A 27529-nucleotide genomic window follows, 5' to 3' on the forward strand; every position below is an offset into this window, starting at 1 on the left:
TATCAATTTCTTCACCTTCGTACACTCGTTACCTTAGTATTGTTCGCAGACAACCGTCTTTCTCTTTGAGACTACACTTCCCTCAAATCATTGGTCCCAAAATGCAACCTGACTGTTCCGTTATTCTCCAGAAATGACCTCTTAAATCTGATGTTCAATTCAATCAAAGCTATCATTCCAGCTTTCACAGCCTGCCATTTCACAATAACCACAATTCTTAACACCAATATGAATCAATTGATATTATATTTGAACAATTAATTCTTCTTTCTTTTAAGTTATTATTTATAAACGTGAAATTCATAATATTTTTTTATGCACATTATTACCAACATATTTGCCATGAGTCAGCCAACCAATAAATGATAAAATGTACTGAATATTCACTTTCTAATATGTTTAATCATCATTAGGTTATTTTCTTCTATAATTATCTCAATTTTCATCACACTATTCTGTTAATTACAGTTCTGAGAACTTGCATTTTCTTATTTTTCACGGTGTCTTCTCTTTTCACATCCCTCCATCTAATGCAGAAAAGCTTTTCTATCTGAATGCTACCGAACTCTAGTTTAATTAGCTCAGCGTTTCTCAACCTTTTTTTTTTAATTATCGCTCCCTAAAGGGCCTTTTTAGACAATTTTTTTCCTAATCCTCCCCCCCATGAAATTTTAAAGAAGAAAATACTTTATGCTTACTCTTTTTATTCACTGGGATCCCTGACGCTTCTTAGCTAAAAGTTCAATATGATGTTAGTAAGTTTAATTCTGATGTCTCCTCTTGAACATATATCAATTCTGTTTCTTTCCTCTGCTAATATTTTATTTCTTGAACTAAAACCACTTTAAACCATATAAGACGTTGGAAAACAAAGAAGCACTTTGGCTATTTCGGACCACATTGTTAGATGAAGAAGTTTAGTTGTTTTCGATCCCCACAACTCAGCTATTCGACCCTTTTCGAATTTATATTTGCATTCTTTGTTGTATCTTAATTCAATAAGTTCTTGAATTTCTTCACTAGCAGACCCGGCATCGCATCCAGTTGAATCTAACATCCATGGCTTCACTTCAAAAGAAAATAAATCTTAAAATCTATTTTTCTTTTCACCTTTTAAAGAACACAAATTATCTGAATAATTCTTAATATCCTTTTCGGTGAGAGATTCATTGATTTCAGCTAACTCTTGCATGCCATGAAATTGTTTTCTCATTAAATTGCTTTCAAATATTTCCAGTTTTTCGGTGAAGGCTTTGAATACGTATTTGTAGTCTATCACTGCAATTAATTTCCCGTGAAGTTGAAGTGATACTTCATTAAGTTTTCGAAAAATCCAAGCCATATAGTATACGTTGCTTTTGTGTTTGCAGGTCTCCTTTGCTAAATTTGTCTCTTGCATTTTTAAAAAAACTACCTATCGTGTCAAAAAGATTTACAAATCTTGTTAGACAGTTTCCTTTAGAAAGCCATCTGACTACTGTATGTAAAAGAAGCCTCACATACTGTTCTTCATTATCAACACTAAATTTTCTGAAAAGGCGATCATATTTGCTATGTGACTTTATTTTATTGATGGTTTTAATAACTATACTGAGAGATTGATAAAGAACTGGACTAATATTTTTTGCAACCAGATGATGTCAAAAATGTATTGCAAGAACTTCGGGACATACTTCCTTTAGGTGGACTATAAAGCCTTTGTCTTCCAACCATGGAGGTAGCACCATCAGTGGCACAGGATATCGAATTTTCCAATGGTACTTGTTTTTCATCAAACCATGTTTTTACAGCAGCAAAATGGATGCTCGAGTACAGTCAGTTTCTATAGATTTTAAAAACAACATCTCTTCTTGCAATTTACAATATCATCAAAATAATGAACGTATGCCATTAGAAGGGCCTTATTGTCAGTAGATGTGGATTCATCAATCTGAATAGAAAATTTTCTCGTTTTTAGTTTGTCAATTAGCTGCTTTTCAAATATTAACTGACATCTCATCGATTCGTCTTCGAATTGAATCGTTGCTCAATGGCAATGCTTTTAAAATACTGGAAGGATTTTGATGCATCACTGTTGAAATTACAGTCTCTAATGCTGGCCGTATAACAGTCTCAGCAACTGCATGAGCACTACCAGTTATTGCAATGATTTCTGCAATTTTATAAGACAATCATTTCATCGTAATTTGTTTGTGTGTCCTTCTTAAATCAGGAAGTAACAGTGTTACTTCCTGATTTAAGAAGAACGTCGATGTCAAAATTCTGTTTTAAATGTTTTAAATTTTTAAAATATTCGATATGTTTACCAATTTTATCAGGATGTTTCCTTTTTAAGTGATCTAAAAGTCTTGATGGTTTCATAGCCTCATTTGAAAAAGAACACATAAGACATATGGACTATCTTGAGTTGAATGCGCTTTCAATAAAACGATAAGCTGGATAGTCATCCAGATACTGCCGACACTTTTCTTTTCATCACTTGACATGGTTGATGATGGGTTGAAAACTACACAGAATTAAATAATAAAATATAAAAACAATTTTTATTTAACTCTCATAGCCCATGTCACTTACAAAAGTAGTGTGGATCAAAAATAAACAACTTCCACAAGGAAAGAAACAATAAATCAATACTAATTGTCGCTCAGAAAGTAGAAACAATAAACCGAAACATTTCCTCATCCCATCCATACCTCATATATTGACCAATCAAGCCAACGAATATATAAATAAACAACGCTCACCATGCCAAGGTTGCAGCCGTTGGAAAGGTGCAAACGCCAAGGATTGCGCTACCTCTAAAAGCACTTAATGCCAATGAAAAGCAAAGGTATTTGAATTAAATCACACTCACTATCTTCTTTTTATCAAAATGTCTCACTCACCCCTAATATAATATGCCTATATGCTAAAAATTCAGTTTCTCAGGAGAAAAAGAAAACTCAATGAGAGAAATTAAATATTTCTCTTTGGAGGCGGAACTTTGGAGGGCCACAAACCATTGTAATACCAGTGATTTTTCGCCACCTTGAGAACCCCTGAATTAGCCGAAATGATTCTCTAACAGCTTTGGATGGAACTACCTTAGCTATACGGAGATCAACGGCTACTATCTGTCTGGCTTACTTCCCAGTGTCCGAACCATCTTCTGGAATCTGTCCACAGACTTAAATTTAGATCCTGCATTTCCAAATCTTCTGCTAAATAGAACTGGACGCCTGAGCAATTTCAATTCACTCACACACGGGTCTCTATAACAAGCAACATCCGCGATTCCGACAGTCGATTGCCGCATGCCATCCCCCACCAGCTGCATTTTGCTGAGGGGGAAATATGCACAAGGTAACACTACATTTTCACTGTCAAAATCAGACTCCGACAACGTTTTACATCCCCCGATTCCGCCAGAAAATCTTCATATTTCTCTTTCCAATTTAATAACTCCTCCTTACTCATTCTTGGCTGCCCTTTCCTATTTGTCTAAGCTTTCGATTTTATAAGGATTCAATTTGTTTGTTTACTTCCATTAGGCTGGTATTTCCTACTGTATATCCAAGCCACCCCCACGATATACACCTATTCTGAAAGGGATATTATCTGTCTGCCAATAGCTAATATTTATAAAAAGTTCTGTTCACTTCTTAATTTTATACATTCCTATTTTAAAGTTTAAACCCGGCGCTTCCATTCTTTGTTTAGCCATTTACTTTTATTTAAATGTAAATGCTTCTGGTATAATTTGCCATACCAGTATATATAATAGTAAATAAAATATATAATAGTAATAGATATCAATCACAGTAACACGTGTTCGTGCGTATGTGCGCTTGACAATTGAATATTGTTCAAGGTTTAAGCCTAAATGGTTGTCAAATGAACTAATGAGACTCGTAACAGAGAAGAAAAATGCATGGGATGCATATAAATTATCAAGCGACTCAGAATCCTATGGCAGATATAAGTTAATCTGTAATCAGGTCACAAAGGAGGTTCGGCAGGCGAAGGCAGATTACGAGAAATCCTTGGCAAAAGATGCTAAGAAAAACAGCAAGGATTTCTTTACTTATATAAACTCTAAAAGGAAGGGGGTTGAATCTGATTGGTCCACTTGACATCGATGGTTCGACTGTTCATGATCCTGCTCAGATAGCAAACAAACTGAATGAGTATTTTGCATCTACATTTACACGAGAGGAATTATTAAGGTTTGAAAATTGCAGAAGGTTATCAAATTGTAGCAGGGTACTTAATGATTTTGGAATAACTGAAAGCAAAGTGGAGGAGAAATTGTTGAAGTTAAACAAGAAAAGCACCTGGGGTGGATGGGATCTATCCAGTTATATTAAAGGAGGCGGAAAAGCAACTAAGCAAACCCTTAGCCATAATTATGAGAGCATCCTTGGACTCAGGGAAGGTTCCCACGGACTGGAGATGTGCAAATGTATCCCCAACTCACAAAGGAGGATAGAAGGATGACACGAGTAATTACAGACCAGTTAGTTTAACTTCTTTTCAGGGTAAAATAATGGAGTCGCTGGTTAAAGATGCATTGCAGGATCATCTAGACAAGACTGCAGCAATAATTCAGACACAGCATGGGTTTGTTAAGGGAAAGTCTTGTCTGACAAATTTGATAGGATATTATGATGTGGTTACAAAGGAACTGGATGCAAAAAATAATTTTGATATCATATATTTGGATTTCAGGAAAGCTTTTGACACTGTTGCGCATGGAAGACTATTGTACAAATTGGAGCAGAATGGTATTAAGGGTAAGTTGCTACAATGGATAAAAGGATGGTTAAGTGCTAGAAGACAGAGGATGGTAATGAATAGGTGCTGCTCTTCTTGGACTAATGTTATTAGTGGAGTCCCACAGGGTTCGGTGTTAGGTCCACTGTTGTTTTGTATATTTATCAATGATATTGATGAAGGTATATCAGGCTTAATGTCGAAGTTTGCAGATGATACAAAGGTTGGCAGGGTTGTTAATGACAGTAATGGCAGTGTGCTAATGCAACAGGATCTAGATAATTTGGACAGATGGGCTAAGAAGTGGCAACTGAAGTTTAACCTTGACAAATGCAAAGTACTACATATAGGTAGAAGTAACCCCAGAGAAACGTACCAACTGTGTGGTACTACACTTAAGGTGGTGGAAAATGAAAAAGACCTGGGAGTAATTGTGCAGTCAGATATGAAGTTTTCTGAGCAATGCAGACAGGCTGCCAGGGCAGGTCATGGGGTTTTGTCAATGATATATAGGAATTTTGCTAGCAGAGAAAAGGAGGTGATTATCCCTCCGTATAAGGCAATGGTCAGGCCACGCCTTGAGTACTGCGTACAGGTCTGGAGGCCTCATTTTAGGAAGGATGTAGATTTTTCTTGAGCGTGTACAGAGAAGGGCAACAAGACTGGTGAGGGGAATGATGGGATCCTCTTACCAAGAGAGACAAGTTCTGCAAATTGCAGTGGCTGGAGACTAGGCACCTGCGCAGTGATCTGATTGAGGTATATAAGGCCTTGAATGGGTTGAGCACGCTGAATTCTGATGGGATCCTTCCACTTGTTCAGATTACGAACCTAAGGGGGCATAAATTCAAATTAAGAAAAGACAGATGTAGATTAGATATGCGGAAATTTGCCTTTAGCCAGCGGGTGGTTAATTGCTGGAACAAACTTCTATCTGTCGTTGTGGAAGTCGATAGGCTGAATAAATTTAAGGAGGAACTGGACAGGCATTTGGAGGGAATGGTGTGTTTTTTTTTTTTTTTTTTTGGCTGATGCTGCATAAGCTCATACATTTGCTTTCTTGCATCACATGCCACTACTACTACTACTACAATAACGTTACCGGACTGGTGCGGCTATGTTCCATGATTTTGAAAAACGGAAGTGGTACGTTGTAGTTCAAACTTCTTCCAACAGATAAATGGTACAGAGATTGTCTAGTAGGCTGACAGGTTGCAAGCAGCAACCAGTTTCGTTAGTAGCATTAATGCTCCGTGTCACGATTTTGCAAAGGTGCAGCAAACGAATATTAAATTTTGCTTTAAACTGGGAAAATCTTGGCAAGAGACACGTATGAAATGTTAAAAAGTGTTTTATTGTGATGAAACATTAAGTCGTACCACTGTGTTTGAATGGTATTAGAATTCAAAGACGGATGTGAGGATGTTCGTGATGACCAAAGAAGTGGACGTCTATCAACCCCTTGATGATGATTTGGATTAAGTACAGTATTAAGTATTTGTAAGCGTAGTTGTTGCCGAAACCATTAGCTGCTATAAAAGCGGCTTATGGTTTCCCCCATTAGCTGCTTTTATAGTTCCTATGGTGAGGCTTGCGCCAAATCCGGTCACGTGCGAGTAGTGTTTTGTGGGTAAATTTTGTGCTCTGTTCTGATGTTATATTGTATGACCTGACATTTTATCAAAAAATGCCATCCTGGTATCAGGATCATTAAAGAAAGAAAACTCGTTAGGGACATTGCTGTCTTCTTTGAAGAAAAAGTCTAAAAGTCGTGGACCAAACTTCACCCCATCACAACCCACTAAATGACGTCTCCTTATTGATATCCAACTTGTTCAAAGATAAGTTGGATATCAATAAGGAGACGATTTGTCAAATTCTGCATGATGATTTAAAGAAAAGGAAGTTCTGTGCAAAATTTGTGCTTCGCAGATGACTTCGCAGATTCCTCGACTGTATTGTCACCGCTGATGAGTGTTGGGTGTTTCAATATGATCCCCACAACGAAGCGTCAGAGAATGCAAAAGTGTAAAGTGTGTTTAGGGTCTAACGGCACCAGGAGTTTCCCCTATCTCCGCGTAGTATACATTGTCGTGTGTTACAGTACGCTGCAAAGGCCAGAGATTTAAAAGTATATGGATATTATGGGGTGTAGTGTTGTGTACCGTTGTTCATCTGGCCATTTAGCTGCTGGACCCCTGCTGAGGCCCAACGTTGCCCACACTCGGTCCCGTGGAGGGAGACCAGGTACATCAGTACTTTAAATAAGTACTCTGGCATGTCCTGCCACCTAATTTCCTGAGATTTCAGTGGATCTAGCCACAAAATAGTAAAAAAAAAAAAAAAAAAAAAATTGTAATTTTCGGGGGTAAGACGTTAATGAGGTTAGGAGTCCGAAAGAGTGATGCACGGTTAAATTTTGATTGTGTGGGGCATACGCTGTGATGTTTAGAAGGAGTGGGAGGGAGACTGAAGGCTGGGGGGGAAAAGAAAGAAATATGGGGTCAATAGAGAAGACGACCCCAGGTATATCAGGGGAGCATGCCCATGTCCCACCAGAAGAAAAATAGGAGGCAGTGGAGAGGCTGTTCCCCCTGCCAGGACAGGAAAGAAAGTGGACCAGGCAAGGTGCCCAGTCCAGATCGTCAGAACATGCAGTGGACTTCAAAATCATCACCAAGGCCCAAAAGGTTTCGCTTATAGAGATCCGGGATCAAGGCGATGTGATAATGTTTTTCGATAAACAGGGTGTGATTCACAAGAAATTTGTCCCTGAAGGGGAGAGAGAGTGAGAGTCAATGCTGGGTTCTACGTACAGGAACTTCAAAGACTATTGAAGGGCATTTTCCTGGTTAAGCAATTTTGAGAGAAAGGCTGTTCTTGTTGCACGACAATACGCCCGCCCAATTCCGCACTATTGTGAAGACATTTCTGACGAAACGTGGCATGTACAGATCAACTATCCCCCCCCCCCTATTCTCCCTATCCAGCACCAGCGGACTTGTTCCTCTTTTGCAAAATAAAAACTATGCTCGGAGAAAAGGGATTTCCTGATACTGAAGACAAAGAAAAACGCAAGCGCCAAAATGAACATAATCTCTTTGGATATCTTCGCTGACTCTTTTCATAAACTTTTAGAATGGTGTACCATTCAATTAGGTGGAGATTACTTTGAATAAAAATACCGTAAAACCATTTTTAAGTTGCTTCCCTTTGTGTTCTTTTGCCACATGTTGTATAATATACCGGTAATAATGATAGTGATATATTTTGCCGTTTCTCCCCAACGAAAAATATAATACTTGTAAGATTAGAGGTCTTCCAATGTGAATATTTCGTCACCATTTTAAGTTGCAAACAGTGGGATATAAAGTGCGCAATGCAACACTAATGTAACGTGGCAGGCACACAAACAAAACTGTGTAATTTGTCGCCGATTGTAATTACATACACATGCGCAGTACAGTACAACAGTTGCCATATTGAAATATTTTTTTCTTTTTTTGGCTATTTCTTTGCAGTAAATTTTTAAACTCGATGGCTTTCGGACCTCACTAAAGCGCCGACTCGCGTTACCTCGTGGCGATAAAATAAAATATTTAAATTTAATTGGATCAACGTAAAAATATTCATCACGTAATGGATGCGGGGACCTGCAGGATTTAATGGCTTTAAGCTTGGCGCTTTTGTTCCCTTCGGTTCCCCCCTCACCAAATGATTCTACCCCCCTTTGACACGTGTTGTAACAAGTGTCGTCACCATCAAAGACAAAGCGTCATGAATAAATAATGCGGATTCGTAGAGACCCAAGGGCGTGGCATCGGAGGATGACATAAAAAGCGGACGTTGATCTTTTAATGCAGCCCGGTTGTCCACCAGGATTAGGTAACACGTTAAATTTAAGCCACCCCCTCTTGACAGTACGGCAAAGAAAGATTTGCCCGTTAAGTGAGACCTGTGCAGTCATCGGGAGTGAATTTCTGCTCGCGTACGCTATCAATTATTTCCGAGCCTTTCCTTTACGCGCGTGCGAACACTACTTCGTACGTAAACCCAGTGGTGGGAGGGGTCAAATCAGTTCTGTCCCTAAAATGAAGCGACGTTGTTGGATTTCCTCGCAAATGCGGGAGCGGGGTGCGATTTTATTAGGCAAACATTGATTCGATTACGCATGCGCCACCAGTGATTTATATATATAGCGGGTGACGAATTATTTTGGGATGACAGTTAACAACATCTAGTTCCACTTTAATAATAAATTGTTCGGGATATTGTTTAAAGACTCGGGTTAAAGTGTGTGAGTGGCAGAATTAGGGCGAACGATGTGACTGCCCTCTGGCGGATGATCCTCGGAACTTTGCTCACATTTTCACACCGAAACAATTCATTTTTATAATGGATTTAAAAGACGTGATTGCACCGAGGCCTTCAACTGTAGCCCCTGATAAGGCTGAATTTATTTTCTTTTAATTTGTGCTGAGGCATTTAAGGCTACGAGGCATCAGTGTCACTTCGTTTTCGGGATGAAAAACCCCTTGTTTTAAGGAGAAAATGTATGCGACCTCATCCGAGACTGACTAACTCCGTCACATGTGCAAGATTAGAAACATCGATCGCTATCTCATTGTATAAAGGTTTAATTTCCATCAAAATTCAGTTACAATATAGTTTACTTCCTGTCCGCTTCCAATTTTAAAGTTTTTTTTTTTTTTAATTTAAAAAAAAAAAGTGAGTAATTATGCAAGTAATTTTGTCCCATGGTCATCTCTTTCCCTCTGACATGAACTCCGAAGAATCACTGTTGGAGAACCTTGCGCGTGTGTTTATCCATTCCTTATGTTCGCCAAATAACTAATGATCCACACTAAAAAGCTAAATTAAGACTTTATTCATCTTTCCAAGGTAACTTAAGACTTTATAACCGCAAACGTTCCGTTTTCTTACTGAACGCCTCCATTACAGCATATTAAAATCAACTCGCGCTCCATTTCTCTTCAACATTTGCGTTAATGGAAGGCAAGGACGCCAATTCTGAAATGTAACTTTCAGGCGTTCCCAAGTATATTTCAAGAAGTCAGTGAAAATTTATAGTAGTAAACAAATTTATTGTCCCTCTTCCCCCCATAAAACATTTGCACTGATTTTGTTACTCAAGCAAAAACAAAATGAGCGAAAATTCATGTCATAGAAAAACAGGAGAACCCAGAGAAAATCAATCGAGTACAATTTACAAACAAAATGAATAAGAAAAGAAACCAACTGTGCTTCATGCGCTAGTCGTCTCGAGGACAGATGCTCCTACTGGGAGGGCAGCGGTTTCATAGGGCTTCCTCGCACCTGTGGCAGAGTTAGTCGATCTTAGGGGACCGATCTAAATGGCTTTAACTCCCAAAAATTCGGGTTTTTCGTTCCGGGAAATATGCAAACCGACCATAGAATCCACGCAACTCACAGACACATCCCTGAAAAGAAACCCGACAATCCCGCGCCATCTATCGTGACCAACTTCTCACGAACTCCGGGAAAAGTATCCCCACATTTGTATTTCCCCAAATTGTCACTAGATGGCGCTTCGCTACCAGATGCGATCGTATTTCCATCAGGCACTCCAGCACGTCCGTTACTGCAGACGATAAGTGAGCGTTCATTGAGGCGTCCGTTCCTTTTATTAGCGGGTCGAAGTGCAACATAAAAACATTCCGACGAATAGGCGGATCATTAATGGTCCGGAGGCAGGAAGAAATTTTCAATGGGTGCCGTGTATTAATTAGAAACACATATTGGATGTGGCGGGCACTGCTCGCGATGTCAGCTCTGCGGAACAAACCGTCAACTCGTGCGTTTATTACAGCGTAAATTGGCGATGCAATGGAGGCCGCTGACCGGAAGTAGTGGATATCGAATACACGCATGACTTGGTGGACGTGATGCGAGTGTCATCTTTCTGTCTTTGATTTTCGTCCTGTCTCTTTCGGTTTAGTATGGATGAGGGGAAGGAATGTGTGACAACTGTGTTGTTCGTGGCTTCGCCTCTTGTGTTCAGTCAGTGGATCGTTACTGCCTGAAGAGTAATGTAAGTCTGCTTGTTTCTTCTGGAATGTTATTCCCTTTCCAGTTTCCCATACTGCTTTTCAATTTCCAGCTGTTCATTTTGCATAGTGAAAGATAAGCTGTCTTTGGAAGGGGAAAAAATCGAAATCGAAAGGAAAATATTTTTGCCTCACGTGGTCAAAGAACGTGCCAGATTTAAACAATGTCACTTCCAGTACTTCGCGCGCTCCATACAAGTTTCTAACAACCAGTAACTGGTACGTCATAATGCATGACTTGAAAAACTACGACTTCCATGCATTGTTACGTAACACTGATTGTTTGATGACCGACCGGTTAACAATACATGGGAGAATCAGCACGTTGTAGCTGGAGTTTTTTAATTGCAAAACTTTAGACATCGATAGATGGAACTAATTTAGGGATGAATGGACGAAATCAATGTTTTGGTACGTTAAGACGGTTTGGCAGACTCAAAGACTTATTTTCAGTCCACAATGAACGAACATTAGCAAAGTTATAAAAACATTCTTAATGTCCTTATTAACGGAGGTTCCTTTGCGCGTGTGAACTACATTTTCATCTCGCACGTTTTGGGGACTCGAGAGAGTAATTTGATGCTCTGTGCGGCCAAAGTCAATTACGTTCCTTTTCCAAGCGAGAGGAGTTCCGTTAACACCCCTCTCACATCCAGTAAGGAGCTAAATGTTCCCCCGGCACTTGGGTAAATTTTTAAAATCAATCTAAAAGAAAGTAAAAAACGAGAGAGGGTGTCCAAACTGTCATATCGTGGCAAAGTAAACATTCCCGTGTCATTTTTCATAGCCTTTGTTCGTACGCGATTTCTTGGAATATTTACACCCCAAAGATTTTCCAACCGGCAGAGATAAAAGAAATTAATACTTCTTTCCTTAGTGGCATTAAAGTACCTTAGATATTTGCCTAAGACAGTATTGCTAAAGACAAAAAAACAAATATTATAGAGTCCACGAGTCTTAAGATCAAAGCTTTTTGTACTGACTGGAAAGTCGCGCTGAAGTCTAACAGCATAAGATTGGTTTAGGATTACAGCTGCGGGAGTGCAAGCGGAGAATTACACTGCAATACACGATAAAGGTCGACAGGGCTCTTAAATTTAATGGCGGTGCGTGTATTTGAATCCCAGTCACAGTCTGTCCAGTCCGAACTAACATTTTTAATTAGCAAAAGCAAAGTTCCTTAAAATACAATTTCTTCCTTCTTCGTCTGCTGTTTCTAACAATCCAGTGCTACGTCATCTTTCAGAAATGTACTGCTGACGTCACAATGAACAGAAAGAGCATTATCAACTCGCTTATTGTTACTGCAGTACCTCCGATGATAAGAATTACCGGCTTAAATAGGCAGCGTACGTTATCTAAGATTTCTAATTAAGATAAACAACCAAACTTTAAAGGGGATAAAGAAATTACAGGGGCAGTTCAATCGATACCTCCGTGGTTTTAATTAAATTGTCAGGTGGGAAGACTGACCTTCTCAATATTTCTAAACTTTCATTTTTAGGCTTAAAACTTTTATTTAAAAAATTAATTCTCATCGGGAATGAACGGCTACCAGAAATGTGTTTTGGAGCGAGGTAGACGTTAATTTAAATAATACCGCGGCTATCCCGAACAGAGGATGTACCAGAAGCACTTACAACTCATTGATTTCGAATTTTCCGTTATTTAATTATGGATCGAACACCTGCTCTTCGTCAGGCCAGCATCTTTCTGTTACGCAGGTAATTAGCATTATAAATCCCCGACTGACAACGCCAAACCATAACAGTTTGTGTACACTAAGGTGCGCGTGATTTGTTTCCAACTTTACACCAACGAACGTGCCAAATAATGAGGAACACCTGACGCAACAACAGCGCCACGTTTCAGTTAATTTCCGATCCACTAATTACGCATGCGCACATCTTGAGATTCTTGTCAGCAGTACCTGGAAGCAACCGCAGTTTCCCGAGCCTCAAATATTTATGTACTCAATTAATCTTACGGAACAGGACCTCCCGGGTAATCGCGTGCACTTTTCCCTCATTATTTTTATTGTAAGAACGAGTTATGCGAGTTAAAATACGTTATTTAATGACTCAACTGCCGCATTATTCGCCATCACTGGACCGTCATAGGTGTTGATGAAGCTACTTTGCTTTTAACAAATACATCTGTGCGCGCACATCCCTCTGTAAATTAAAGGGGGGACTTCTTTCGTTGAAATTCTTTGCCGTGCCCGAGAGATGGAAGGGTTTGTTTATCAAAGAAACCGGAAGATAAACCCACACTGCAGGAAAAAAATAAACGGGATACAGGGAAACATCATTTATCATTTTTGACACAAAGCCTTCGACAGGCCACTCAGGGTTAATCGATGATTTATAACCTTCCATGATACTCCGAGGTTGGTGTCTGCGCTACCCCATCTCCGGAAGTTATAATAAAACGCTGCGGCAACCGGCAAGTGTCAGATGGGAATCTTTAGCAGGACCAATGTAAAATGATCTCTACATTAAAGTTTATTTTGGGAATGCTCGCGCGGGTCACGATATGTGATCATCGCCTTTTTTATCGCGTGATCTAATATCCAAGATGTTAACGACCCCCCCCCCCCCCCCACACCTCCATTATTCTTGTGGTTGGCTGGTTTTTTCCGGTATCGTTTTAACTGGCTGCTCGTTTCTATTCCACCCCCTTAATTTTGTTTCTCAAATTTCTGTTGAATCTTATTACCGTACACGGCGCATGTCGATTGTTCGGCAACGCTGACTGTTGCCAGTTCGATAATTCAAACGGAGATGAAAAGAGGAAAAGAAACAGGTAAGGTTTTTTTTTTGTTTTTTTAAATCCAGCCTCTTTCAATCTGTGATCAATGGGATGAAATGCTTCTATTCATATGAGATTCGAGACAGCGCGTGCATTTTTACAACTTGGGGAGTCTTGGGAAAAAGATTAGCTGAAGAAATATAAAGCCATTTAAGCTGATTCATTTCTATCCTGGTCAGAGATCCGCCGTCTACAATATTGGAAAGATAACTGAATTTTCATCAGCTAAACCATAACCGAGAAAAATCCATATATATCAAAAGATACATATAAACGCAACAAACCACGTGTTTTTAAATTTAAGGAATGTAGACCTCGAGAAAGTCAAATTTCTGTGCCTTTGATCGAACAACCATTTTTCTCGTTCAATTCTGCCTTGGAACACAGTCGGCTAAAGATTTATTGCAATCTAAAGTCTAAATCTGTTGTTGATTAAAGTAATATCTTACTTGATCCTAAGCTTCTGTAATTTTTATGTCCCTCGAGGCTCATCGTTTGGACCGCCATTCTGATCCGTACACAGAAATGAGTTCCAGTAATATAGCAACGAGGAGTTCAAGTAGTATCAGTCTATATTGAGGCCATAATTTACATGGGAAAAAATACAACTGATTGCTCAGAAAAACGCGAATTTTTAAAACATTTTAAGATAAGATTCTAAAAATAATCTCTCAGTTGATCCCGAAAAAGTTAAATACACGCACTTGTATTAAACCTAGAAAGCTGATGGGGTTATGAAAGGAAACTAGTAGCTTAAATTATAATTTATTATCGTTAGTTTAAGTAATTAATAATCTTGTCGCCTTCAAAATAAAATTTCGCATTCTTTTAAGGTGCGCGAAACACAAACAGTTTTATTTAGGGAACTATTCCGTTTCACTCTTTCCGCTTCCACACACACTTATGAATCCGGGTGTGTGTTTGCTGTTCGAAGATGTCGATCGTTTTTGCGTATGTGTGTAAAGCACGCGCTCAAACAGCACGCAGCTCACGTTTTTCCATTCCAATGTCAGTGATGGCAAAAAGCTATCACCGGGAGAAGAAAAATCCCCTGTTTTGTTGTAAGAAGAGAAAAAAAAAAATTCTCATTTCATTTTCTGATGACGGAGGGCCGAGCAGAAAAGCTAACAGTGAAATAATAGCCACATGCACGCGCAGTAAGTAAAGGTTTCTGTCTACTTCTTCTGACACAACGGCACTAAGTGAACAACCCTGTCTGCTCTGTTTGGGAAGGTAAACTCGCATTTTCCCAGCCATTCGGGAAGCTGTAACGATGACGTATTTTGTATGCTAGAGCGAGCAACGGAGAGCGTGCGCGTGCTACTGCTGCACTCACCTAAAATATAGTTCGACTGCCTTTTTACTTTCCACTAAGTTGGTCGGTCCAAAAATACCTTACGGGAGATAATAAAACGGATTTAAAGGAATTACTTTGGGGGCGCTGAGATGTGCAAAGGGACCGGGTCTCATCAAGGGAAGTGCCAGTTGCTTATATTTCCTCTTTACCCACTGGAATCTGACCCGCCTCGCATTATAACCATTGAAAATATGATATACAGCAACCATACTCTGGGGCTCCTCCTAAATACGAGGCCACTGCTTCCTGTGTGATATCTCAGTTGGGGAAGTGGCTACTTCCAGCCACAAGATTCACGGCCCACACTCTCAGCCAGTAGATGACTGAAAACAGAGCAGTTATAATAGTGGGACGTGGGTTCGGTGTTCGTGGATTATTAATGCTTATCAACTTAAGTACTGTTGTAGGTGTTGCCGAAGGGCCACTCGAAACACACTCTGCTAGAAATTGTGACACATTTTATGGTAACTGCGTTTGTTAGGTGGAAAAAATAAAACAGGAAAGCCCTCCTTCACCTATGTCAGACTACTGTCGATGAAAATACTAGAAGTGATCATTTAATTCGCGGACTGGTGAAAGATCTTATCTTAATTGTCATCATCTGAATCTTCTGTGGATTTCCCCTTCTCGAAACACTCCCCCTTGAACTTTACACACTTTCGCCACTGTCGTTGCAAGCCATTTTTCGAAAGACTGCGCGAAGTGCCTCCGTTGTGGCTCTGCGAGCATCGTTGTGTCGGACGCGAAACGCTTGCCTTTCAGAGCTTTCTTCAGAGGTTGAAACAGGAAGAAATCACACGGATCTAAGTCCGGTAAATAAGGGGAATGTGGCAGAACCTAGACACCTATGACAGTGATCACTGCCTGTACAATATTAGCCATATGGGGCCTGTCTTGATGGAAAAACCACTTCACACCAGAATATGGCCGTCTTACCACGACACTCATTACCATACGCTTCCTTCATCTCTTTAACTGCTTCCGATGTATTTAAACCTCGTCTGACGCAATAACGAAACACATATTTCTGTTCAGTCTGTATGTCCGACATGATACTTGCTTCAAAACGTTCGTCAGTGACACGCGGTTAAAAAAAAAAAAACTCTGCACGCAACACTGGCTCGACAAATACTGGCATGCGCACAGAGTCTGCTCAGTAACGATGAGGGAGAGCGCCTCCAGTGGCAGTTATGGAAAGTTCGAGCGGTAAACATAAAACATTGCACCAGTCAGTGAATTAAACGATCACCCCTCGTACATCGATAAATTCCTCCCACCTTTGAAACGATTCGAATCCAGGTCTTTTCCAACCGAATGCAGGGCCAATCAGTTACGATGGCCCTACCGATAGTCTCAGGAGTTAGTTGGAAATCCATCATTTCAGTTTAACTAGCATCTCCTGTCTTCTGAGTGAAGCAATTCGTAATCTTCCCCATTAAAAAGACGCCTCAGAAACAAGCACTGCTGGTACCTTTTACATAAGCAAATGTCCTTGGTAGGTAAGAATAAGCGGGTCCTTAATAATAACGTAACGTTCAAGCGGTAATTAACTCCGCTAATTCCATTTGCTTTTCTGTAAAATTTAACGGAATTGTAAAAGGGGACATTAATTGCTTTTAGAATTACTCCGAGCATATTTCCACTTGAAAACGCACACAAGCTTATTTTTATTCGCAATTTTAAATCATTTTGTGCTGACCCCTGGATGTGTGTGAATACTTTTCGTAGGTGGGCAGGGAATATAAAAGTTTACTAACAACTACTCAAAAAATAATAATTGCTGCCGTTAAAATTTTGTTCTTAATTAAAGTTTAATTAGTGTATAATTAAAATTTAATTTTATTCGTATGATGAGATTACACGTCTACCCTTGAATTATGCTCGAGTATAAGTTAACTGTTTGGTGAGCTCCCCCCCCCCCCACGTTTTCTCTGGAGTTTTCCAGATAAAACCGCTAATCTGTACTTTCAATGTTTGCCAGGATAAACAACGCGCATTATATTTATTTATATCAATAGCGCTTCCGGCAAAGTGGGCAATGGAAGATTATTATTGAAAACAGCTATTGCGTCCCTTCCCCCTCTGAATCAACAACTCACGTGCCACGATTCTCGTAAGCATCGGCAGTTACTTCATATTCCCAATTCTCATTACTAATCCGCCGCTCAAAGGGAATTGTAAACAAACCCACACATTGTGTGCACACACCAGATGTTTGGTTTACGTTGAACTGCGCGAACCTTGCAAAATACGAAATGCCAGTCTCCGTAATCCCCTCGATTGAAAAGCGTACAGCCACAAAACCTTTGTTCGAAGAGTAATAATTGTCTGAGGGAATTATATTTCCAAACCAATGCGTGAACTGAAGTACAATTCACAGTCACGTGCGAGAATGGGTCGAGACAATAGTCAGTCTTCATCGGAGTCCATTGTGTAATGTACTCAGCATTATGGAGTTTATTTTTTCACGTAACCAAGGCGGAGAGCTTGGTAAAGTTCAAAGAATTGGATAGCCTCTTTCTGGCAACGGGAAGGGTATACCGGATTGGGTTTTGTTTTCTGTAAGCCTATAGAAGCAATAAAAACTGATCACTAAGGAACCTATAGATGTTTGCAAGAAAACAACTCTATTCTTCGAACTAAACTGTTGGAAGATGAACGCCCCTCTCACTTTCGGGGGCAAAACGAACCAACTCCGTTATCTCGGCCGGTGATTAGTTATCGCAGCTGACCTCCGCAACTCGCTCTATAAACAACCGAGTTAATTAATGTCCAAAAACTAAATGATGCACAGTCTATAATTAAAGTCTATAATGATGCTAATGATGGCTGGGGAATAAATATTGATAAGATAAAAGAAGTGGGTTGTCAGCGTGAAGGAGAGCGCCACAGTATACCGATGCTGCCTTGTTAGAAATGAATTGTGTCCTTTGCTAACCTGGTTTCATTAATATCTTATTAGAGGTCCTTTGCAAGTGGCGCGTTACTACGCGAAAATCTAATTAAAATGTGAATTATTGTACAAGCGGGTAATAACATACAGCAAATTAAACCTCCCCTGTGTCATAAAGGGGCAAAAATATGTTCCGATGACATCGTGATTTTCCCACACTGACCCTTCAATTGAGTTCACTATGATTATATCGGAAATATTTTGTCATAAGCGGAAATGAACAACACCAGCACGCGCAGGGGTCATAAAGAAGAATAAATTTTCATGTGGAAGCAGGGGCTAATCTTTATGCGAAGACTGAGTCTCAGTTGGACTCGAAGAAATAATATTAAGTGATCACAAGACTATTCGTAGCCCTAATCAACAACGTACACCACCTCTCAAAGTATTGGATACTCTGCGAAAGGTAGTGAACGGTGTAAACCGGGAGTATCTCAATACTCTCACAGTTCACCCTTCAGCTAAACTGGAGACCGCACTGAAGGAGAAATGGACCCTAAATTCCTGCTGCTTGCTACATGGACCTGCTTGATTCTTCGATCGATTTTGTCCCTAGGATCGGAGGCCTATTAAAATTCGGATACCATGTTTTATCAAACGTGGTATCCAAATACTTTTGGTAGGGTAGTGTATGCCCACCATCTCTTTTTCATATAGACGTCATGTTATATACTGCGTAAAGTTAGCATAATAGGCATCCCTGCTACTTTGTCATGTGACAACTTTAAAATCGCAGACTGAAATTCTTTAAGAAAAATGCAAGTTTATTTTCTTAATTTTAATGATTATTAAAATCAGATTTATCCAGACGTCTTCCTGTATTTATTTTTTCATCTAAGACAGCACTTATAAAGTTTGGTTTTGATTTTTTATAGCGCATGAGCAGCTCACGCTGTAATGCGCCAAGTCCTCAAGCAGTGCTGTTGCTATCTTAGGTTCGTCAGTATTTGCTAATGAACTATATGTAATATGAAGCAAATAGGGAAGATTTAAAAATAAAAAATAAGCTTAAAAACCCAAGCTAATAGGGAAATGCGTAAATGTATTGCTTGAGCTGAAGTCTGTTCCGAAATAAGTGATTTTGTAATGAAAAAAATTTCTATTTTCTCCATGTAGAAATCGCTTTTTAGCTACAATATACTGTACTGTATATTTTTCGCATCTGTCATGTTTTGATTTATTCGCAATATATTTCTTAGTTTTGCGTTTTTAGTAGTCACTGGCATGAAGTATGCTTCGCGTAAATTAAACCCAACAGAGGCTCACGAAGTAGAGTCCCTTGTATATTTTAGCATTTTATACCGTGCTTATAATCACGAGGTTAGCATAACTATCCACATCCGGCTGTTCTTTGAACACTCGCAATATACGAGTCATTTTAACGTATTATACAGGCCTGGTATTAATTTGAATTTAATAAGGATTATTCGGCGCTGTATTAGTTCTGATTTGGACACAATTTCCAAAAAATGACGTCAGGGGTCGCGAGCTGTCTCCTCACTAAAGCTAAAATAAAGAAAAAAAAATTAAAAAATAATTAGGCCATAAGAACGAAAACAGAATTCACGCGCTCAGATAAATTAATCGCAATTTAAATAAGAGATTTGTGTAATTCTTCTGGTAGGAGACAAAAATAATACGCCCACCAGGTTTGTATAAATAAATAATAACTGGATTTGTTTTGGGGACTTCTTACTGTGCTAATGGAGGTATGATAGCATCATTCGGTCTCCCTCTCCTCTTTACAAGGCACTCGATGTCCAAGTGGCCATTGCTGCACGTACGTGTTTCTGTCTGGGTCCATTGCTTCGCTACAATCACCTCACGTGCGAGCATGAATGTAAACTTACCCCGTCCTACGTCTGTTGTTTTCTTAACTTCGTCCATTTCCGTTATTTCGGCTTGCCAGACGTAAGTTCCAATTCTGTCACAACTTTTCCTCTCGTTTGGAAGGCTGTGCGAGAACCCCGTTTCAATTATTGTTTTACCGGTTCCGAAAAACGGACTTAGTCCTTACCCAGGGAGAAATATTCGAAGGTAGAGGGCTATCTTCGATTCGGTGCAGTTGCGTAATAAGCAATTGATAAACAGAAGAAGCAAAAAGACTTTAAAATCTGCAATTCGCACGTGAAGATTTTTTGAAAAATCGCACCTTAAATTTAGTAAACTACAGTTAGGGTACTGTCAGAGTGGTGCAAAACTTCTTTAGGGGCTAGTTTTCCTACGGAAAATTAGCACGTTCAATCACGAGATACCGCCTAACTTTTTTTGAGTAGTGTAGTTGTCCCATATGCCTATAAACATATTTAGCGTTGAAAAATTGATGTTTTTCAAAAAAAAAAAAAAAAGTTAGCTGCGAACTTTAGACAAAACTACACAGAAATGCCACTATCGCGTATCAATAATTTAAGATAGTTTTGATAGTAAGCATTTGTTACGTAGAACTACACTAACCGGATGAACGCAACAACAAGGAAAACGTATGGCGATCGAAAAGATAATAAATGTCAGTTTTAAAGAAGAAATTTCCAAAACTGTTCCTAGAAAATATAAATTTCAACGAAAACTATAACGGAATTTAGGAAATAAACGACCTTCCGAAGGATACCAGAATCTCGAGCCTTTTCTCAGAAACTTATCGCTGCCATATTTCTCCCGTTGATGTGTTAGAATAACAAACAAATATCTCGAATCCAGACATCGCATTTCTGCTTTATAAAGCAGCCCATAAGCGGACAAACAACATCTGTGCTGACACTGTTTCTCCCCGTTGATTCTCACATAAGAAATCTGTCTTAATATCTTCTAGTTTAGTAAAAGATATTAAATCCAATATGAAGAGGATGCAGTAAACAAAACGAGTCACCACGTTTTACTTACACAGAAATCCAACAAAAACTATCACAAGTCCAGACCCCAAATATGTAATCGAATAAAAGAACAATGATCATCCACAGATTTAAAAATATCTCCACTAAAATAAAGTAAATAATAAAATCCTACCTAGAGAAATTCAGTGGAGAATGCTGCTCATATTATTCCATGCCAACAAAACACCGCCAAGTTTTTTTGGTTATTTCCAACAGGTGGCGCTTTATCTGAAAGAAATAAAGAAAGGTTCTTAAACGTGGCACACGCGGGGAATTTAGGAGATCCGTCTCCCAGGTTAATCAATAAAATTTCGGTAGATACTCAACAAACATAATTAATACACATTATGCTGCCAAAAGTAACTTGGTACCTGCATGTTTCAACGAAGATTTTATTGGTACAATACGTGTCGACCCACTATTGACCTTAATTGCGAAGCATCTTCGTCGGTAGCCTTGGATCCAATTTTTGATAAGAGGAAGGCGGTATTTTGGTCCACTCTCCTTCAGGACAGCAGTCAATTTAGTTTATCGACTGCGGGCGTATTGACGAGACCCGGTCGACGTTCCAGTTCACCTCAAAGAGGTTAAGGTCGGACTGAGGACAGCCCAAAGAAGCTTTTGCGTCATACGTCTTTCAACTAAGTCACTACAGGCTGTGCAGTATGGTGTTTTGCTGAAGCAGAAAAGGAGTCCTTCTCATACTGCGGAAACAGCGTAGGAAGAGTGGAATTGCACACAATACACACTATCATGTTTTTAACGGCTCCCAAGTAACTTATATCCTTATGTCTGTAGAAGTGTGTATTCACTGGCCGATCTGCATATTGTGCGGGCTGAAAAACCTTCCTCCTTCCGCATGAGATCAGCTAACTACAGTCCCGATCAAAGAAGCTTTCAGGAATTCGTACAGTTTAAGACAAAACTTGAAACCAAAACTCTCCAAACGAGCGAAAAGTGGCGAAACCACTAGTTGCCATGGAGGACGCAACGGCACGAATAGACTGATAATATGGCATTCTGTGATGACTCCTCCGTTGGAAGTTCAAAGATTCGCTTACTTCCTGCATGAACGCAGTTTCTAACACGTGGATGGATCATTTTTCTCAAATCCCACAGGTGTCCGAATACTTTTGGCAATATACCGTATAAATGTGAATTTCTAAATATCATTTCATTTACTTTAAGAAAAGTTATCATAGCACAAGTACAATAAAATGCAACACAAGTTCGACTGATTATCACATGACAAAGCATCATAATTAGTGATAGTATAAGATTTAAAATCAATTATGGTGCAATTAACTTTTCTACTTAAAAATGAAAGAAAATAAATTTCAACTTTTAATTCTGCATTTTTATCAATTTTTCCCGAAGTCAGTAGATGTATTTATCAGAAGGCACAGCTACAAATCTGCGTAGATCACTCGAAATTTAATTTCCAAGCGTCTACTTCGGGCGATTTCGTTCCTGGTTGCAGCCAATCCCACTATAGAAAACAGTCCGCAAAGCTGCTGCAACTCACAGGGATACACTCGACAGATTCCATCACTTTAACCGAGTTAGGCGCTTCACATTTTTCAAATAAAAATTTAAATTTCTCTTCACACGAGAGCTCCGATTTCACAACCACAGGTAACATTTTCTTAAAAGATGTAAATTACGAATATTGGATGCCAATATCAATGTGACGGCTCGAGTTTCAATATATTTAAGAGATCCTCTTGCCAATTCAATTTTCTCTCTCTACTCAAGGTGAAAATTTACAGGTGTTTATAAGCAACCTCGCTCCGAGTACACTGAACAACAACCAAATATTTTTCAATAGAAATATAGCAGACTTTGTAGATTTTAAAGCTGATTTCGAAAGTGTTGGCAGTTTTTTCCCAGCATCCTCGGTTCTGTGACAAGTCTTATTATATCTCTATACATTTTATTTATTATGCCTTTTGTGCAATTTCTTTTTACGACCCTTTATCTTTGTATTAGTATCCTTTTGTTCCGCCTGTGATGTTCCTCAAGGCTCATCTTTGGGGCCACATTTGTTTTTATTTTCTCTGTTGATCTGTCCTCTTGTTTGCGCAATAGTAACGTTAATCTGTTGACATATCCACGATCCAAAACTATGCATGACTATCAGTTTACAATGGGACTGTAATATTTTAAATTCGGCAATTGCAGTAGTAGTAAGGTTTTAGGAGAATCAACGATTAAGGCTATATTGCTCCGTACGTCTGTAAATTGGGTGTGTTATGTGGTCGATTTTCTGTTTGCGGGATGAAAAACCTCAGTTAACCACGCTAACCTAGGTTGGCGTGGTTAACTGAGGGGCATGGGTTTTTCTACCGAAAACAGGTTTTTCGTCCCGCGACTCACGCCACAATATGGTGTGAGTCGCTGATAACAAGAATTTCTCAACAAAATGAAACTTTTTTTTTTTTTTTTTTTTTTTAGCATCAGAGATGTAAACCACTTTTCTAAACTAGTTTTTCCGCACCGATTCCAAATATGTTCTGTTTTTACCTAGCACGTTTAGTTTTCGTAATATGACTGCTGATAATATCAGTACAAGTTAAGACGACTGCTGATAATATCAGTACAAGTTAAGACGATTTCGTTACAAAACACGGCGCCCGGTTACAATTACATTATTACCACTTTTACAGTTTAAATCCTATAAATTTTATATACATAGTTAAAATAATATAGTAATTATTGTAAAAAACAAAATATATCAACAATTTAAAAACGTTGTGCGGATGATTTCCTTTGGTATACTTTGTACGGAATGTTGCGGTACAACACCCGGCGCCCTCGTATGTAGCATAGTTGGTATAATCACCGTCCTCGCACACCGGATGGAAAAGACCTTAGTTCAAATCCCAATAATGACGCGAGAAATTTTTGACCGACTAACTCAGCCACTTTTTCACAAAGTGGCCGAGTTAGTCGGTCTCAGGCGAGTGCAGTATGGTTTTTTCTCCCGAAAATTCGAGTTCTTCGTTCAGCAAACAGACCACAGAACACGCACGATTTAAAAGCATTATGTAAGTCGCAATGTGACCTGAGTTGCTAATGTGGCTGAAACCCAACAATATCCAGTAGTAGTCTGCCAACATACATTCTTGTTGGTATACTTGTTGGTAAACATTAAGAGTTAATGTTTTGATTCCATCAAAACATTAACTCTTAATGTTTTGATGGAATCGTTCTCCCTAATCGTCACTCTACCTGCTGAAGTTTCCGAAAAAGCAATGCAAGAAATTAATTTTCAGTGGCATGCCATTTCTTTATATTCATCGGGCAGGTTTTAGACTCCACCTTTGTATGCCGAGACCTACGGTTACTCAAAAAGTTTCCAGAAAGCCATTTGAAGGCCTGGCATGCTTTTATTTCTAATAGATTGAGACATTTTTCAGAGTTTTCATCCTGCAGAAGCTCTCCGATTTGAGACCCCACAAAGATTTCCACAGCACTAACCTTTGAAAATATCCCACAGTAGTAATGAAATTCTCTCGAACCCATCTTAATCATCTCTTGCACAAAACTATTCACTGGACCAGTTTAATGTAGAGAGGTATAAAGAAAATCTTCACTACACCCACTAATGGAGCATGCTGCACACAACTCATTCCTGGTTCATCTTAGAGACCAGTCACGTCTGATGTAATGGTCAATAACAGAACGCTTGTCCCATACACAGGGAAAACAATATTTTGTGAACCCTCTTACGACCCATTGATATACCAAAGACTTTGCGGTCACCGCAGGTATTGCACTAATGTGTGCTACATACTGAATTGCTTCGAGTAGTATCTTAATGCTACAGAATGTCTCCTTTACATGAAGAGTGGGCAATGGGGGATGGTTGGCCGTAATTTACCGTTATGCAGGAGCAGCTTTCAAACTTCGCTGTGAGGAATGCGCGAAGGGGATCCTTTCAGATGTATTGTGAACGTGTGACAATTCCATGAAAAATTCATTGACAGTCGCAGAGCAAACGGTTTAATGAAAAGAATGTCGCCAAAATTTGATTTCTTTTCTATAGGGAGACACTTGGACGTAGGACGTACTTCTTAACCAAATGTTTCTTCTTAATCTCAAGACTAGAAATTCGGCTTCATATTTGGAGAGGGTTAGATATTTAATGAAGTCATTCAATTCCTCTTGGGTTAACAGATGTGGCTGCGATGTCTCTTCGTGGGGGTGTACTCAGAACCGGCTGAAGTTTTCCGATATCCGGCGATCACATCCCATTTCTTCTTCTAACAAATCTGTTCCATGCTGTGGACCGATGTCTCATCGTTGAATCCAGGTACATTCATATTACAAAAGAGCCAATTACAATCGTGCTCTTTTGGCTCCCTCTATATCATAGGCATGGCAAGTAGCATCAACTTTTCCTTTTGTTCAGACCGTCACGTGATCCATTCGAACAAGTGAGACAATATGATGTGGTGACCATGCCTAATTTTGGTAAATTTACAAATATCTAGTGATTGTACGCCGTTATGGTTTAATTAGAAAAGAGCCGCGTACACGCACGCAGAAGAATTTTGGGTGATTTTTATACCGTCGAGGCATGACGAAGAATGTTTCAGTAATTTGCTGGATCTCACCTGAAACAATTTATAATCAAATAACAAGGATATTTGGTCCTTGAGGTTGTCACAGACATTCTCTCAGATATGCCAGACAAGCTGTACTTAAATAAATAAATAAATAAATAAATTTTCTGTTTATACTCCGGCACGACAACCAAGTCAGTAGAGTTTACAATAAATCGTCAATACAAATATTTATCGCATTTAGTAGTCACGGGCTTGAACCCCGGTCCACTCAAGGAACGCGTGCTATGCACTGTCGCTCCTGACCACTGGGCTACGTCAGGCCTCACTTGCTACCTGGGAGTCTAAAACGCTGATGGAACTGATATTCGGGTGACACTCAAGTCAAGTGGACCCAATTTCGGCGAAGTCCGGACGGTCTCTGACAGCCAAATCCTCTGCTTGCACCTTCACGATGGTGGGACTGTTAGTAATCCTGGGTATAACCTCCATGCATAAGCACATGGTAGGTGACCACCCAGGTGTGAACCAACGTAAGCAGGGGTCGAGGTGTGGCGCCCACACGACATGGAGGAATGCCGCCCCTCTATGTTACCAGGCAGTACTAGGTGGTAGATGACTCTCATCAACCGGTGAAATACCACCACTTTGCTTATTGGAGGCTTGAACTGGTGGAACCCATGTTTAGTCTCTAGAGCTAAGTTCCGGTCAACCCTTCCCTATCTCTTCCATCATGCAGTATGATTGATGACTTTTGAGGTTATGATGAACGTCGTGGCGAGATCCAATATTCCTTACATTTAGAGGGTACAGCTCTAAAACGGTTTTCGCAGGCCGGCCGCTAGTTAGTACACCGGACCGAACCTATTGGTAACTCTCTAGGAGGCTTCCGGATCAGCTAGTGTATAATCTTGCTACCTCTACTCTGCCAGATAGTGACTGGAGGGAGTCCGAGTAGTGTGTATGCGGGGAGCATTGTCGAGGCCACGTTATGTCAAGGATCTGGGTATATTCTTACCACATGTACGCCATATCCAAAAATTTCATTACTTCATACAGCATGTCCCACCGACTTTTTCTTACTATTGAATACACCATGAATTGCCAAACTAATAGAACAAGCTTATCTGCGAAAAGATCTAAACCTCCCAAGGATTTCCTAATTCATTTCACAAATATACGTGGTCTCAATTCTAATCTCAACGATGTCCATTTCCACTTGCAGTCTGCCAAACCCCATGTACTTTTTCTGACAGAATCTCAGTTATCGGTTGATTCAACTACTGCTCATCTCAGATGCCCAAATTATTCACTGTATGATTCCTTTCGCCTCAAAGGTGGTACTTGTGCATATGTCCGTTCTGATATTCCCTGTCAGAGACTTGGCAATTTGGAATCTCCTCTCTTTGACCTTCTCTGGCTTAAAATCTCTCTACCTCATTGTGTCAAATTCATCTGTTGTCTCTACCGTTCCCCAAACTCCACTAATCACTTGGAGCTCTTTGACTTCCTCTCGTTGCAACTTGACTTTCTCCAGTCCAACTTTCCTAACAGTGAGGTAATTTTCCTTGGTGATTTTAATATTCACAACTCCAGCTGGCTTCCGTTTTCTAGTCACACCGACCCAGCAGGTCGAGATGCTGAGGCTTTTGCAATTACTAATGACCTAGCACAGATTGTTCATTTACCTACAAGAATACCAGTCAATCCGAATCATACAGCCAATATGCTTGATCTTTTTCTCACAAACAACCCTTCTAAGTACACGGTCGAAGTGAGAGGTCCTTTAGGCACTTCAGACCACAACTTGGTGATTGTCTCTTCTCCAATGGAACCTTTATCTCATGGCTATTCCCAACCTCGTGTTGTTTGGCAATGCAAGAATGCAAAATGGGATGACCTGCGAGTCTTCTTTTCCTTGGTTGGATTACTGTTTCAAAACTCCTAATGTCAACGTTTGCTCAGATCGTGTCAGTGAAATTATTCTTGCAGGAATGGAATCCTTTATCCCACACTCCACTTTAAAATCTCGTCCTTTATCTAAACCTTGGTTTTCCAATAAATGTGCTAAGGCTGTCCAAGAGAAGAATGTTGCATATCGTAATTGGCTTGTTTCTAATTCTTCAGTT

At 39.6% G+C, this 27529-nt stretch overlaps 1 protein-coding gene across 1 annotated transcript in view; it reads left to right on the top strand.

Moving 5' to 3' along the window:
• The first annotated feature begins 10743 nt into the window (after window positions 1-10743).
• The window catches only part of LOC150085964 (uncharacterized), a 169500-nt gene continuing 152714 nt past the window's right edge, over window positions 10744-27529 (top strand). The window contains exon 1 of the mRNA XM_090374307.1: window positions 10744-10825. The gene's annotated coding sequence lies outside the window, so the exon portion shown is untranslated. The remainder of the gene's footprint in view (window positions 10826-27529) is intronic.

The sequence above is a fragment of the Mastigoproctus giganteus genome, chromosome 5, assembly GCF_048544385.1.
Source record: "Mastigoproctus giganteus isolate SK-2022 chromosome 5, ASM4854438v1, whole genome shotgun sequence".
NCBI lineage: Eukaryota > Metazoa > Arthropoda > Arachnida > Uropygi > Thelyphonidae > Mastigoproctus > Mastigoproctus giganteus.